Source organism: Spermophilus citellus (assembly GCF_964194105.1).
Source record: "Spermophilus citellus genome assembly, chromosome: 7".
Lineage (NCBI taxonomy): Eukaryota > Metazoa > Chordata > Mammalia > Rodentia > Sciuridae > Spermophilus > Spermophilus citellus.
Window position 1 is genome coordinate 97,427,205 of NC_138188.1, and position 13,575 is coordinate 97,440,779.

Sequence of the window (13,575 nt, forward strand, 5' to 3'; positions counted from 1 at the left end):
AGGCTGGCTTTGAACTTGTGATCCTCCTGCCTCACTCAGCCTCCCAAGTTGCTGGGATTTCAGGTATATGCCACCGTGCCCGGTAGATGCCCATATTTTGCAGATGAAGAACTCTAACTTACTCAAGGTTATGCACACAGATGATGATGTGACTTTGGCTTGGCTGGTAGGTCTTCACAGGTAGCTTCGCTCAGATCAGTTTAAGAAAAGAAGCAAAAATCTAGTTAAGAGTATTAGCAGGAGAATGTTTTTATTTGTAACCTTATAAATCAGGCCAGATTTTTGTGTTCCCTATTCAGCTGATGTGATTGGGATAAAATTCAAGTACATCCACTGCAAGAGTATTCATATGCCCAAACAACTTAATTGTATCTTTTAGAATTGCTATTCTCATGCCCTTCTCAAGCCTGGGCTTATACATAGTAATTATACTTGATAATACAGTGTCCTTAGACTTTATGGTTGGGTGAGTCAGATCACAAAGATCATGATTATGAGTAGAGATTCACTTATCCTGGTGACCATGTATTTAGAACATGCCAAGACTCAATTTCAAACCAGGAGCTGTTTCTCAAAAACAAATAGTTTTTTGTTTGTTTGTTTTACAAAAACTCATGGCTTTTCTCCAAAACCAAGTACTTTGAAATTGTAATTCTTCTGTTGTGACTTGCCATGGGTTCCTTATAACAACCTAATCTGCTTTAGATATTTGAGCACCATTGCATCCACACATGTACCCTCTGTTCTTGGGATCCATAGACCTTCTCCCAGCTCTGCTCTGTTCCTTCCCTCTTCCCCATACATGTGCAATTAATTCCCTTCTACCCAAGAGTTTGGGCTTTCTGCATATTGTGAAATTAAAATAGGTTAATGTTACTTTCCCCTCGCCTTTTAAGTGAGACACTGAACAAAAAGCTCACTATGTACAGAAAAAGAATGCACAGAAAAGAAATGTTAATAAATAGGAAGGGAGAAACTATAAACTAATATATATAATTTTAGACATGCCTAGAACATAACAAGTCTTCAGTAATGGGAATCATTTTTTCCTTAATCTGAACAAGAGGAAAACCAATAACTTGTATTTAAACAATGAATGGGCAGCTCTGTGGAATAAGAAATAGATGTATTCTTTGGAGGTTGCAGCACCAAATTTAGTCTCTCAAAATATAGATCTACATTCTCATCCCCAGAATCTATAAACATGACCATATTTGGAAAATGAGTCTGTGTGGATATAATTTAAGGTGTACACATCTTGAAAGACATCATCTCGGATTATTTACACCTGCACTAAATCCAATGAAAAGTGTCCTTAGATATACACAGGGAAGAGGAGAAGGAAATGTGATCATGAAGCAGAGATTGGAGCAATGTGGCCACAAACCAAGAAATGCCTGGAGCCACCAAAAACAGAAGTCAACAGGGAGCAGACTTCCCCAGAGCCTCTGGAGGAAATGCATCCCTGTCAGCAAGCACCTTGCTTTTAGACTTCGAGCCTCTGGAACAGTGAGAGAAGGGAGCTCATTGCATTGAATTGGGGGTCTATTGGGACTTTTCTGCTGTTATTTTTCTAAGATTTCATATTTCTAAACACAGTTTTCTGGAATAACTTCTCAGGAATCCCCAGACTCACATTGTTGTTCACTATTTCTGATTGGTTTAAGAATAATACAATTAGGTCCAAACAGGAAGATTAGTTTCCAGAAAAGGAGGAAGTCTCTGTTGACAATGCCTGGAAAACAGATTGGAAATACCAGATGGGGCTTCCTATGTGTGCAACCATCTCCCTGCAGTTAATTCATCTAATGCTTCTTTGCTGGTAGAAAATCAGACTTTCTTAAGGGCAAATAAAGAAATTGCCTTATTAATATTAACATAGTCTCTTTCTTTGGATCATCAGCCAACCTGGGACACAAAACTTGAAAAATTTGAGTTGACCTGAAAGTTAGCAAAATCATTTTTCTTGCCTTTGAAAAAAAAGAGAATTAATACTTTAAGTTCATTTAGGTTATATTATTAGATTGCCATTCAGAAGCCACAGGAAGGTCTTAACCTAGGGATATGAAATGGTCAACTCCATGATCTTCTTCAAAATTTGAGTCAGTTTTTGCTTTCTAGAAAAATCAGATGACCTCCATATCACTCAATTTAATGAATATCTTTTAGCTCTTGTCTGCATGTCTCACAGGATATCACTTTCTTGAAATTCTCTTTCCCATTATCCTCTGTGACCCTATGGGCTCTTGGTTTTCCTCTGATCTTTCTAGTCCACTGTCTTATACCTCACCTTTAAATTTAACCTGGGATGCCAGATGACCCCCCAGTAGTTTATGGTTGTTGATAACATGTTGGGAAACCATGTAGTTTAGCACATACACCCCTCATGGCTTAAACCAATCAGTTCAAAGGAATCCCCCTATTGTACTAATCAATCACCCTTACCCAACTTGTTCCTGCCAGTGAATGTGCTAATCAATGTTAAGAGTTGTTGTTTGATTTTCCCGCAGTGTGTGATGATTTGCTAAGAGATGCTATGATGTATGTAAAGTCCCTGCCTTCCCCAAAGAGTGTATAAAACTTCTGCAAACCCTGGGCTTGGGGACTCTCAGCACCACCAGTTGCTGTGTGCACAGAGGACCAAGATACCTCACAAAAAAACGCCTCTTTGCTGCTTACATCAATCTTGGTCTCTGGTGGTCTTTTGGAGGTCCTAAAGTCGAGCCTATCACAACATATCCAAAAAACTTTCTAAGTGCTGATAATGTCATTCCTCTGATTCATATCCAATAATGGTTTTCCATTTCTCTTAGAATGAGATCTGTAACAGAGTGAATAATCTAGACTCTAACTACTTCACCTGCTTCACCTTAACCATTTCCTCTGACACTGTAGGCTTTAGTCATATTGACTGTGTCAGTTACTCATGTCAATTATATTGCAAGCCACCACCACATCACAGAAACACAGAACCACCATATATTGCTCATGTAGCCTTGACGGTTGGCCAAGCATACTTTCGGGTCTTAGTTAGGCTTGCTTACTCATCTGGGGAAGCAAGTTGGCAATCACCTAGGAAAACTGAGGCACCTTAATTTTCCTCTCCCTGTCTCTCATCCTTCAGCAGACTATCCTGGACACATTCCTGTGGCAATTAAAGAAGTTCTAAACAAGTAGAAACTTACAAGATCTGGGTTTGGAACAGCAGATGTCACTTCCACAACACTCTGTTCATCAAATCAATCAAGTCCATCCCAGATTCAAGAAGTATGAAAATAAGAAAATATATGTATGAAAATAAATGGAAACTTTTTTTGTGAGAGGAACATCAAAGGCACTTAGCAAAGGGTAAAGATAAAGAATGGAATTTCAGCATCATCATCACAATCTGTTGCCTTCATATCTGGAATATTCCCTTTTCCTTCTTGTTTCTACAAGGCTCCACCTTGACCTCACCACTCCCTTTAGCTGCCTAAAATCTATGAATTCTTCAGCACTTAGATAACAAAATTATCTAGAAGAAAGCTTTTACAACTGCCCCTCCACAAAGCTCAGATATTTCTACCTCCTTACTTTGCCCCAGATATCCTCTTCTTGAGTCAGTACTTCTACCCACATAAATAATTGTGTAATTTGCAATAAAGTTCTGACCACCCTTTTGACAGTCTCAGTAAGAGCAAGAAGAGATGTTTTTAAATAATTTTATTTTGTGTCTCTAGAACTGAACACAGTACCTTGCACAGATTAGGTGCTCAGCAAATATTTGCCCAAAATAAGACTGAATGCCTTCATCTGAGAAAAGGATCTGTAGTTTTTATTAGAACTTCAAGTTGGTTGGCAATTCTCAAAAACATTAGGAATCACTTCCTGAAGATGATATGATTCTGGAAGATACACTTGGAGGATGGAAGTTCTACAGCTTGGGGAATTTGGGATCTGAATTGAGCATTCGGTTGGTGGCCTGGGGTCCACCATATCATACAGGAATATCTTGGGTCCTGTTGAAGCTTTGGTGGAAACCAAAAACTTACTTCCTCTACTTCATGTTTTTGTTCTCTTCCTATTGGCCTTTTGAACCAATTTGCAGAACTATTTTCATATCAATTCCTTTTTTGGCATTTTTATCACTATAGAGACAAGCAGAAGATAACTGCAAAATAAAATAGGTATTTTTTGAGATAATCCAGATACTATGTTGAACTCAGTTCACATTGCTTTATTTTATATTTGCAGCAAATCCACACAATTGTATCATTATTTACATTTTACGGGTGAGGAAACTAAAGGTCAATGGGATTAAATAAATGAAGTTCTTAATTTCATAGTCTTGACTTTAATCTAATGCACATTTTCAGTTTCGTTCTTTCTTTCTTAGTGGCAAAATAGACATAATTAAGAGAACTTAATTAAGCCTTAGCAGGATATTCCTTGGTGTAGGTTTTGCTGAGGCCAAAACCACTGTCTCCCAACATACAAATATATTTGTTTTCTTTTTCTTTATGCACACTTTTTCTGTCATCTTTTGTCCCCCTTTCTCCCTTGTTTTTAATGCCCCCAATCTACCTTGCATCAGCTACCTCTCAGATATGATAGAGGAGGCTTTAGTCCTTTAAGTTTTATCTTCCAAAGCATCTGAGAAATGCTGAGAATTCCCCACCAGGCTTGCTGAAAGATAAAGTGTACCAAGTTTTGGAGCTTGAGAAATGTGAGATAGAATCTTCACTTTACTCATTATTAACCTACTAATTTTGAAAATATTTCTTAGTTTTTTTTTCAGTTTTGAGTTCCTTATTTTTTTTTGGGGGGGGAAACCCAATGCATTATGTCATCACTTTAACATAGCAGCCTTCAAATTAGCTTCAAATAAGCTGAGAGAGGGAAGGAGAGGCATGAAAGAAAAGAAGCACACAGAAAAGGTGGGCTGGAAACCTTCATCTAAGTGCATTAGACATATCCTGGATACAGAACTCACCGAACAGGAAATTCTACAGAAGGCTGTAAGTTTCAGAGGAAATTGAGTTGTAAAAGAAACCACTGGCGTAACTAAAAGGGTCAACTATTTGAGACGATAAAATAACAGCTGGGCCTCCCTTTAAACAAGGAGATGATGGACATACTGTGCCCATTTCAACGCCAAATCCCATGTATGACATCAACAAAATTCCTTTCCTCCTCTATTGCATTCCCACCCTTAAGGATGATTCCATATTATGTTTCTAAGTATTAGATCGCTGGGTCCTGGAGTAAATTGCTGACATCTACGCTTTAGAGCTCCCACACTGTCAGGGCCAAGAGAACTGGAAGCAGAGATCAGAAGGGTGTTTGGAAGAGAAAAATCTTGTAATCACCTTTGGCATAACCAGTGGAGCTACTCGTCCTCCATGAAGACATGATCCTTCTTCCTTCCAACTGACTCCACTCATTCTCCCAGTAACACAAGCCCTGTGTGGAAATGACAGCATTTACTCACAAGTTATTCAACATGTAGACTCCTTTCTAACCTTCTGAACACTCCTCACGTCTCTGATGGCAGCTAAAAGTCAGAGTACATGGTCTGACTAATACTTATGGGGACTGTAAATGGAATGTTTTTAAAGGAGCTGTCAATATTGACAGGAATCACATAAGCTCTTTGACTCTGTGATTTTTTTTCTTTTTTAATCACCTCTGCTCTTTGCACAGCATGATCTTTGGATGTGATTTTTTGACAAAGCTTTCATTGGTGCCTTGTTCTGGTGGAATGTACACATTTCTATTGGCGGACTGGGAAAGCAGGGTCCTAACCTATTGCTGCATCTAGATCCTGGAAATCCAGGGCATCCAGTTGAATGTCTCCTTTAAGGAATTGGGGGTAGGGAGATTGGGAGAGGGAAAGAGAAAGAAGATGCTGTGGTTTCCCTTCCCTTGGGCTCCACTGTGGGCATACCTACTTCTACCTGGGAAAAGCCTGCTCAAGTGCCCCATACGACCTTCCTTCCCACCCTTTCCTCCCTCCACTCATTGCATCCTTTCTTCTATAATCCATAGCCAGAGCTAGCTCACCCATGCTAAAGAATCTCTCTTCCCCCAACTCTGCTAAGAAAGCGCAAACAGGACAGAAACAAGGTCACCTCTCCTGGAGACATCTCGTTCCATTCCTTCTGTTTCTGGCATTTCGTTCTGTGTAGAGCTGAGGGCCTCCTCGCAGAGCAGAGTTTTTTCCTTTTTATCTAAAGCCACTGCTTCTGCTGTGTTAGGAGTTATTTTCTTGGTACCCAACCCATAAGAGATTAGGGAAGCACTAGTTCCCTTTTCTCCAGTTAAGGAGAAAGTGAGCTAATTCACATGAAAGTATTATATTACTTCCAATCATTTTAAATTATGGAATTCTGGAAAAGGCTTAGAAAATGGACAAATGACCTCAGCCACTAGTGGTTATGTTTTGTTTAGCAATAAAAAGTTTTAACAAAATTGGAAAGTTTCTTGTAAAAGTATGAATTCCTTGATTTTTTTTTTTAAGGAAATCTGCCCGTGCTTGACCAAATGTACAATTTATGCACAAACCACAACTTCCTTTAGACTGCCAGGATCCTTGGTTTTCCACAGACCTCATCACCACATCCTTTGCTTAATCATGGGAGAATCAAGGGGTTTCATTTTGGTTACCGGACTTCTCATAAAGCTTGAATTTGCAACTTCTGATTTAGAGGAATTTGTATCTGGATTGAAAGGAAGCTTCCTCTGAAATACTCCACCCTTTCCCAGGGTGAAGGCTCACAGCTCCATTTTACCACCTGTCTTCCTCTTTAACCTGTCCAATCCCTTTCTTAGCACATGACAAGCACCTCGAATGCAGAGACAATTTCAGTGTTTAATGGGATTTTAGCACAGTCAAAATGATTAAAATGTCTGGTGGGTAGATTAGGACTCATTCAACTCTATTTTGTGTCTTTCCTGGCAGACTCTATAAGAATTACTCCAGAAGTTTCTGAATTTGTCATTTTTTTGGCTGTGTCTATCCTGCCCTGTGATTCCTTTTGGAGGATGTTGTTAAGGTTGTACATCTTCAAAGCACATCTTCTCTGTTTATACAAGTCCTGCTTCCCCTCAAGCACAATCTTATGTCCTCCCCTCTTAAAGGATGTTTTCAGATTTCCCATGCTAAGATATCACAGCACTTTTGTAGATTTATATTTTAGTATTTTATTTGGTAACATTAGGTGCTTGTTTTCCCCACTGGTCTGTGGGGACAGAATGTACATTTTATTATTCTTTCTATCTTCAGTAGCTGTCAGAACTAGGCACACAGAAAGTGTTCAATAAATGCTTGTAAAATAAAGTGGCTTCAAATTTGGGGATCCTGACATGAACTTAAATTGTTCCTGTCTTAAACAATATATATAAAAAAGAAAACTAGAAAAGTACATGACATGTTATAAGGGTATACATCAATACACGAAGTACTAAAAAATATATCTTCATGATATATATTTCTTCTTCTGCCTTTTATGAAAGTGTAAAAATACAGGATCAAAATGTAATTGAGTCATTTAATAATTTAATATCGACACAATTAAGCAGATACTTCCGTATATATTTCAGCAGAGTTTTGGAGAAAAACTCAAATGTGCTAGCCATTTTTTCTTTTCTTTTTAACCAACTTGAATTATAACCCTATTATAACCTATCCTTTCCTCTAGAAATATTTCAGATAATGGACAGAGATCCTCCTGTGGCTTCATGATTATATAGACACAATCACTTTTTGAGATGCTATTACTGGTAGACAAACACAAAACGGCTGAGAAATGAAAAATAAAAGCCCACCCCTGTTCCTCACTAGTTGCTATGGTTTGGATGAGGTTTGTTCTTAAAGGTTCATATTCTGGAAGCTTAACCCCTAGTTCTTGCATTCTGTATGCTTGCAGAATATGCACCACATGGATACCACTCAGGTCTGTGGCTTGTTCCTTTCAGAGTGACCGCATGTACCAAGCTTGGACCTCTTAGACCATTTCCCTTCTACTTCTTCACCATGTTGTGATGTAGCTGGGGGCAGGGGTAGGGAGCTCATCTTGATGCCAATGACTCTCTATAGTCACCAGAATCATAAAACAAATAAATTTATTTTCTTTATAAAGGACCCAGATTCAAGAGTTTTGTTATATCAACAAAAAATGTACTGAGATAGTAGCAGAGCTGGGGTAGGAACCCAGGTGGTTCAGATTCCAAAGCCCAAACTCTTTTCTTCTTTGTCTTGCTGACAAAAATTATTTCTATCTAAGTTTCCATTTGAGGCCTTTTGAAAAATGACCCTAACAATCAATCATCAGAATTCATGAGGGAGCCCTCAAACGTTGCTTGCTTCTTTTGGAAAGATCCCTAGCCCAATATTTCTCAAATATCCTAGCTTTGTGACCATTATTTAATATGTCTTTACCCTTGTGCCAGTCAGTTCTTGCAGGAAACCTAGGACTGGCTTCTAGGAAATTGCTTATTCTTCTAGACACTAATTTTTGTAAGGCTCTGCAAATCCTTATTCTGACCCTACTGCTCAGTAATCCCCACCTCCTGAAATCTTTGAACTCTGTTGCCTGGAACTCATGGTCAACAATCAGTGAACTACCTTGTGTCCTTTATCTTTTTTTCTAAGGGTTCTCTTCCATCAGCTACACTACCTTATTTTGGCACCCCCTGAAGGACAGTGTTCACTTGCGGTGATTTTATTTTCCTTGTACCAATGGGCTTGGACATGGCATGAGTGGAGGTGTCTTTTCCACACACAATCCCCACCCTGCATTGCCACGACTAAGCTGCTCTAAGCTGCTTTCCTTTCCAACTGCTCTCTTTTCCATGAAAAGCCCTTTCTTTGCATTTAAAATGATCAGATGATTTAGCATCTTTGTTATAAAGTCCATCTACCTTACCCAGGTCATTCTCTCTCATTCCTTAAAGATTATAGTTGCTGGTTAATTATAGGTACGTCAAACTGCTATTGTAATCATTGGTTATATCCCTGTGTGCATAGATGATCCTCGCCTTTCTCTGGCCTCTTCCTCTCCACTAACCTAGCCTTCACTCCAGCTCAGGCATCCAACCTCGCTCCTATAATTATATTCCACTCTGCATTCATACAGAAATTGCTACTCCTGATGACCTTATTTTCACACTTTCTATTGTCGCAAAACCATCTCCAATTTTTCCTGTTCACTTCCTCTAATACTCCAACTCTGGTTGCCTTTTCTCTGTACTTTATCCTTTAAATCTGTGGTTCTCAACTGAGGGTGAATTTTTACCCCACTTACTCCAGGAGACATTTGAAAATGTCTAGGGACAGTTATGGTTGTCACTTCTAAGAAGGTTCTATTCTCATATAGCCAGCAAAGGCCCAAGGTACACAGGACAGCCTTCTACAGTGAAGACTTATCCAGTCAGGTCTGTGAATGGTGCCAAGGTTGAAAAACTCTCACATTCCTAGGACTCTACCTGTATGTTATGGAAGGAATTGTGTCCTCCAAAATAAGATGTGTTGAAGACCCAACTCTCAATTCTATGGAATATGATTTTATTGGAAGACAGGGTCACTGAAAATGCAGTACAATGCAGTAGTGTGGGTCCCTAATCCATTAACAACTGTTAAGCACCACATAAACCATGGTTCTGTTCTACTTGATTAAATACACGGCTTTGCATATCTAAGATTGTACCAAAAAAAAAACCGAAAATAGATGATGAAAAATGAATGTGATATTGTTGTTGTATATAAAATTGTATGCAAATATAGCAAGTATAAGAATCATTATATTGTTTCCAATAGGCTTCCTGTTAAAGATGTTTAAGAGAAATCAAACAATAGACAAGTGATTTTAACTGAAGTTCTTAGAAGATTTTGCCCACTTGTGTTTGTACATTTTTTTATTTTTTGTTTTTGCACCAGAGATGGAACCCAGTGGCACTTAAACACTGAGCCACATCCCAGGCCTTTTTTACTTTTTATTTTGAGACAGAATCTCACTAAGTTGCTGATGCTAGTCTCAAATCTATGATCCTCCTGTCTCAGCCTCCCGAGTCACTGGGATTATAGGCAGGTGACACTGTGCCCAGCTATACCAATTTCAAATAGTTAAGATAATTTGATTTACTGAAATTTTGAGTTTAGGTTTTAAGATTTTGAAATGTTTAAGAGAATCATAGAAATGTTTAAGTTTTATTATCAGCTTTAGTATAGTTTTTATGTATTTTGGGAAGGTTTTGTTTCTAGAATTTCTGTTCTGCTTTTTTAGATGTTAGAAGTTCTTGAACAGATCCATTATATTGATGTTGTGATAGTAGCTGGAAATATTTACAGGAACACAATTAACCAGGTGTATAAAATATGCTTAAGTATTTAGTAACAATCAAATTGCTGGGTTTAAAAGTACACTTGTTGAACTACATACACTTTGAAATATAATATACTAGTCAAAGATTTATGCACATTTTATTTGTGAGATGTATATTGATCAAACAATAACCAGATACAAACTATGCTTGATCTCAACCTTAAAAATTCATAGATTTATGAGTTAATTTGCTAGATTTTTAAAAACTATATTTAAAGCTTAAGAAAAGTAAGGTTTTCCATTTATAGCTGTAGTAGTATGTAGTAGATTCAATGTCAAGGGTTAACACAGGCTACTATAAGTATTGTTTTCTGCACACAAAAGCCTTTATGAGTTTTTTTTTTCTTTTTTAAAGCTTTACTGATGTCAGACTGGGATTGATAAAAAAAAAAAAAAATCTTTCTGATGAAAGTGTCACCAAGGCTGAAAAGAAAAGAGTCTGAAAAGAGTGATACAGGAAGAGCCTGGGTGGGACAGAGGGAGGAAATTGTGTAGGGAACTTGAGGACTTCATTCTCAGAGGATGACATTTAAAAATAGGAATTCCTAGGGAAGCAGATGCCAAAACTCCTTAACTGGAAAAGTATGCAAAGCAGAGGAGAACAACTCCTCCAAATGCCTCCCACTTTCAGTGTGCAGTGTGTGTGTGCACACCACACACACACACACACACACACACACACACACACAGATGCACACACACACACACAGAGAGATGCACAAACACTTGTATGGTAAAAATGAATCCAATGGCTTCGTCCAGACCTCTCTTGTGTGAAGAGGCCTTGGTGGGCAGTGGCCCTGGGGAAACAAATAAGGCTTTTGTTAGTGTTTCCTTGAGCAGAGCCTGGTGCCAGCTCCAGAGCTCAGGAAAAAGAGCAGGATTGTTTCTCTCCCCTCTGCCCTCTCTGTCTAAGCTCATAAGCTCATTTCCTGGTAGGCAGTCAGGCCTCCTCCCTTCTTCCGCAGCCCATCTGTAGGGCCTCCATCTAAGTTGAGGTCAATGCATGGGTGTAAGCGGGAGGAAACCAAAGGGTATCAGGAGGAAGCACGTTTGAATGGGATAAAATGTAAACCAGGTAGACCTCTGCCCTGCCACTGAAGGCCATAGGCAGACTTTTCCTCCTGTCTGATCACAGGCGTCTCTTGTTCTCACTTCAGGGTTTTGGTATTTGTTGTTTCCTCTGCCTCAAAAATGAGCCTTCTCTGTCTTGTTCATTCCTGCCTCTCCCTGTCCAAAACAGTGTCTTTATATGACAGCCGTTGAGAGATTCCCTGTGGCTGCATGAATAGAGACCGCAAGTCCAAGACATTCTCAGCTTCCGTTCCCCCTCAGAGTGGAGTGGACCCCTCTGGGCAGCAGCAGACTTGCCTCCTGCCTCCCTCCAGGAGCAGCAGCTGGGGCCCTTCAGGGTTAAGAGAGAAACTAGCTGCTTCCTGGGAAGCTCTCAATGCAGTTTCCCAAAGGCACTGGTGGATACTCTGCACTTGGTCCTTTTTGTCATGCCAAATGTCTGCAGAATCCCAAAGAATGAAAGATCAGAAAAAAACTGTCAGGTTGGCATGTCAGAGCCTTGGATTGATGCTGTCCCTTGTATTGCTAGCTCTGTGACTTTAAGCTACTCAATAATCTTCCCAGTATGTCCATTTCCTTATACGTAAAATGAGTTTTAAAAACCTCCTTTAAATGACTTAGACAATAATAGGCTCATACTTGGTTGCAGTGAGGAACAAAGAAAACATTTGCAGAGATTTACTCACGTTCCTCAAGGCGGACATGTACAATTTATATCATTTGTATTGTGGTTTTTATTGACATTAGTATAAAAGGATAGTTTCACTTGGTGGATTTCAAACTGTGTTTCAGATGACTATAAGATTTCTAGAGGAACTTCAGGTTCTAAAACTGCTTAATTCTATTGCTTTCATAGACTTAATTTTTAAGTTTTTAAAACTAGACTTCATTTTTAATCTTTAGCTATGTAGCATCATTGAGCCACAGATACTGAAATTTTCCCTATCTTCCCTCAACACACACAGCTTCCCCCACTAGCAACACCCCATGCAAGAGAGTGACTTTTGTTACAATCAAATCTACATTGACACATGATTATTACCCAAAGTTCACAGGATACACGAGGGTTCATTCTTTGTGTTGTACATTCTATGCATTTTGACAAAGAGGTAATGACATTCATCTACTATGATAGTATCCTAAAAAAATCATCTCACTGTCCTGAAAATCTTCTGTGTTCTGTTGATTCACTCCTAGCTTCTCCCTAGCCATTGACAACTGTTTGACCTGTTTATTTTCTCCATAATTTCACCTTTTGCAAGATGTTATATACTTGATGCTAAGGTCTGGATGTGTGGAATGTCCTCCAAGGGCTCCAAGTGTTAGGAGCTGGTCCTTAGTTTGGCAATGTTGGGGGTCATCATGTGGAATCCATAAAAAGTGGGGTCTAGTGGGAGGTGATTAGAGTATTGAGGGAACTGAAGCCAGAATTAGACAGGCAGTCTGTGTAGTCGGTAAATCAAGTCAGATTGGATGAAGAAGGCCAATTTTGAGTGAGTCCAGCAAGTTGGAGACTGTCCTCTGAGGGATTATAATGTTAATTGCTTCAGAGCCCTTTCTCCATCCTTATCAAGAACCTACCCCTGCTCCAACTTGTTGCTAGGGTAACTGGTCACAGGAATTGCCCCTCCCTGCAGGAACTTATAAGATTGTTAATTAATGTGTCCTTGCCTACTCCATCCTGTCCTTCCCCCTTCAGCCCACCTGTTTCCCACCTTTTGGCCATCCCACTGAGCATTTCCTAGGCTTAGTAAAATGCCTAATCATGTACACAGGAAGGAGAATGATAAGGGGAAGAGGGCAGGAGAACAAAGGAAGCCTAAGACATATACAAAGGGCAGAACACCTCACTTCTTGGGATACCAGGACACCAGCCATGGCCCCCTTCTCCCTCCTGGGAGAAGTCTATGTTACCCCTTTTTAAATAAACCTGCTTTTTATGCTTGACTCCAAGTGCTTCTCTAATTTTCAAACTTCAACATGTGAGGAAGCAGAACTTGTCACTGATAACTCGCAGTATCAGAATTGCACTCAGAATAAATTGATGAAGTTGTGTGGGACCTTGGTTAGTTCCTGCAAGAGCAAGCCTGGCCCTATGGTTTCCTGTCTCATCATATCATCCCTCTCTCCCACATTTGTT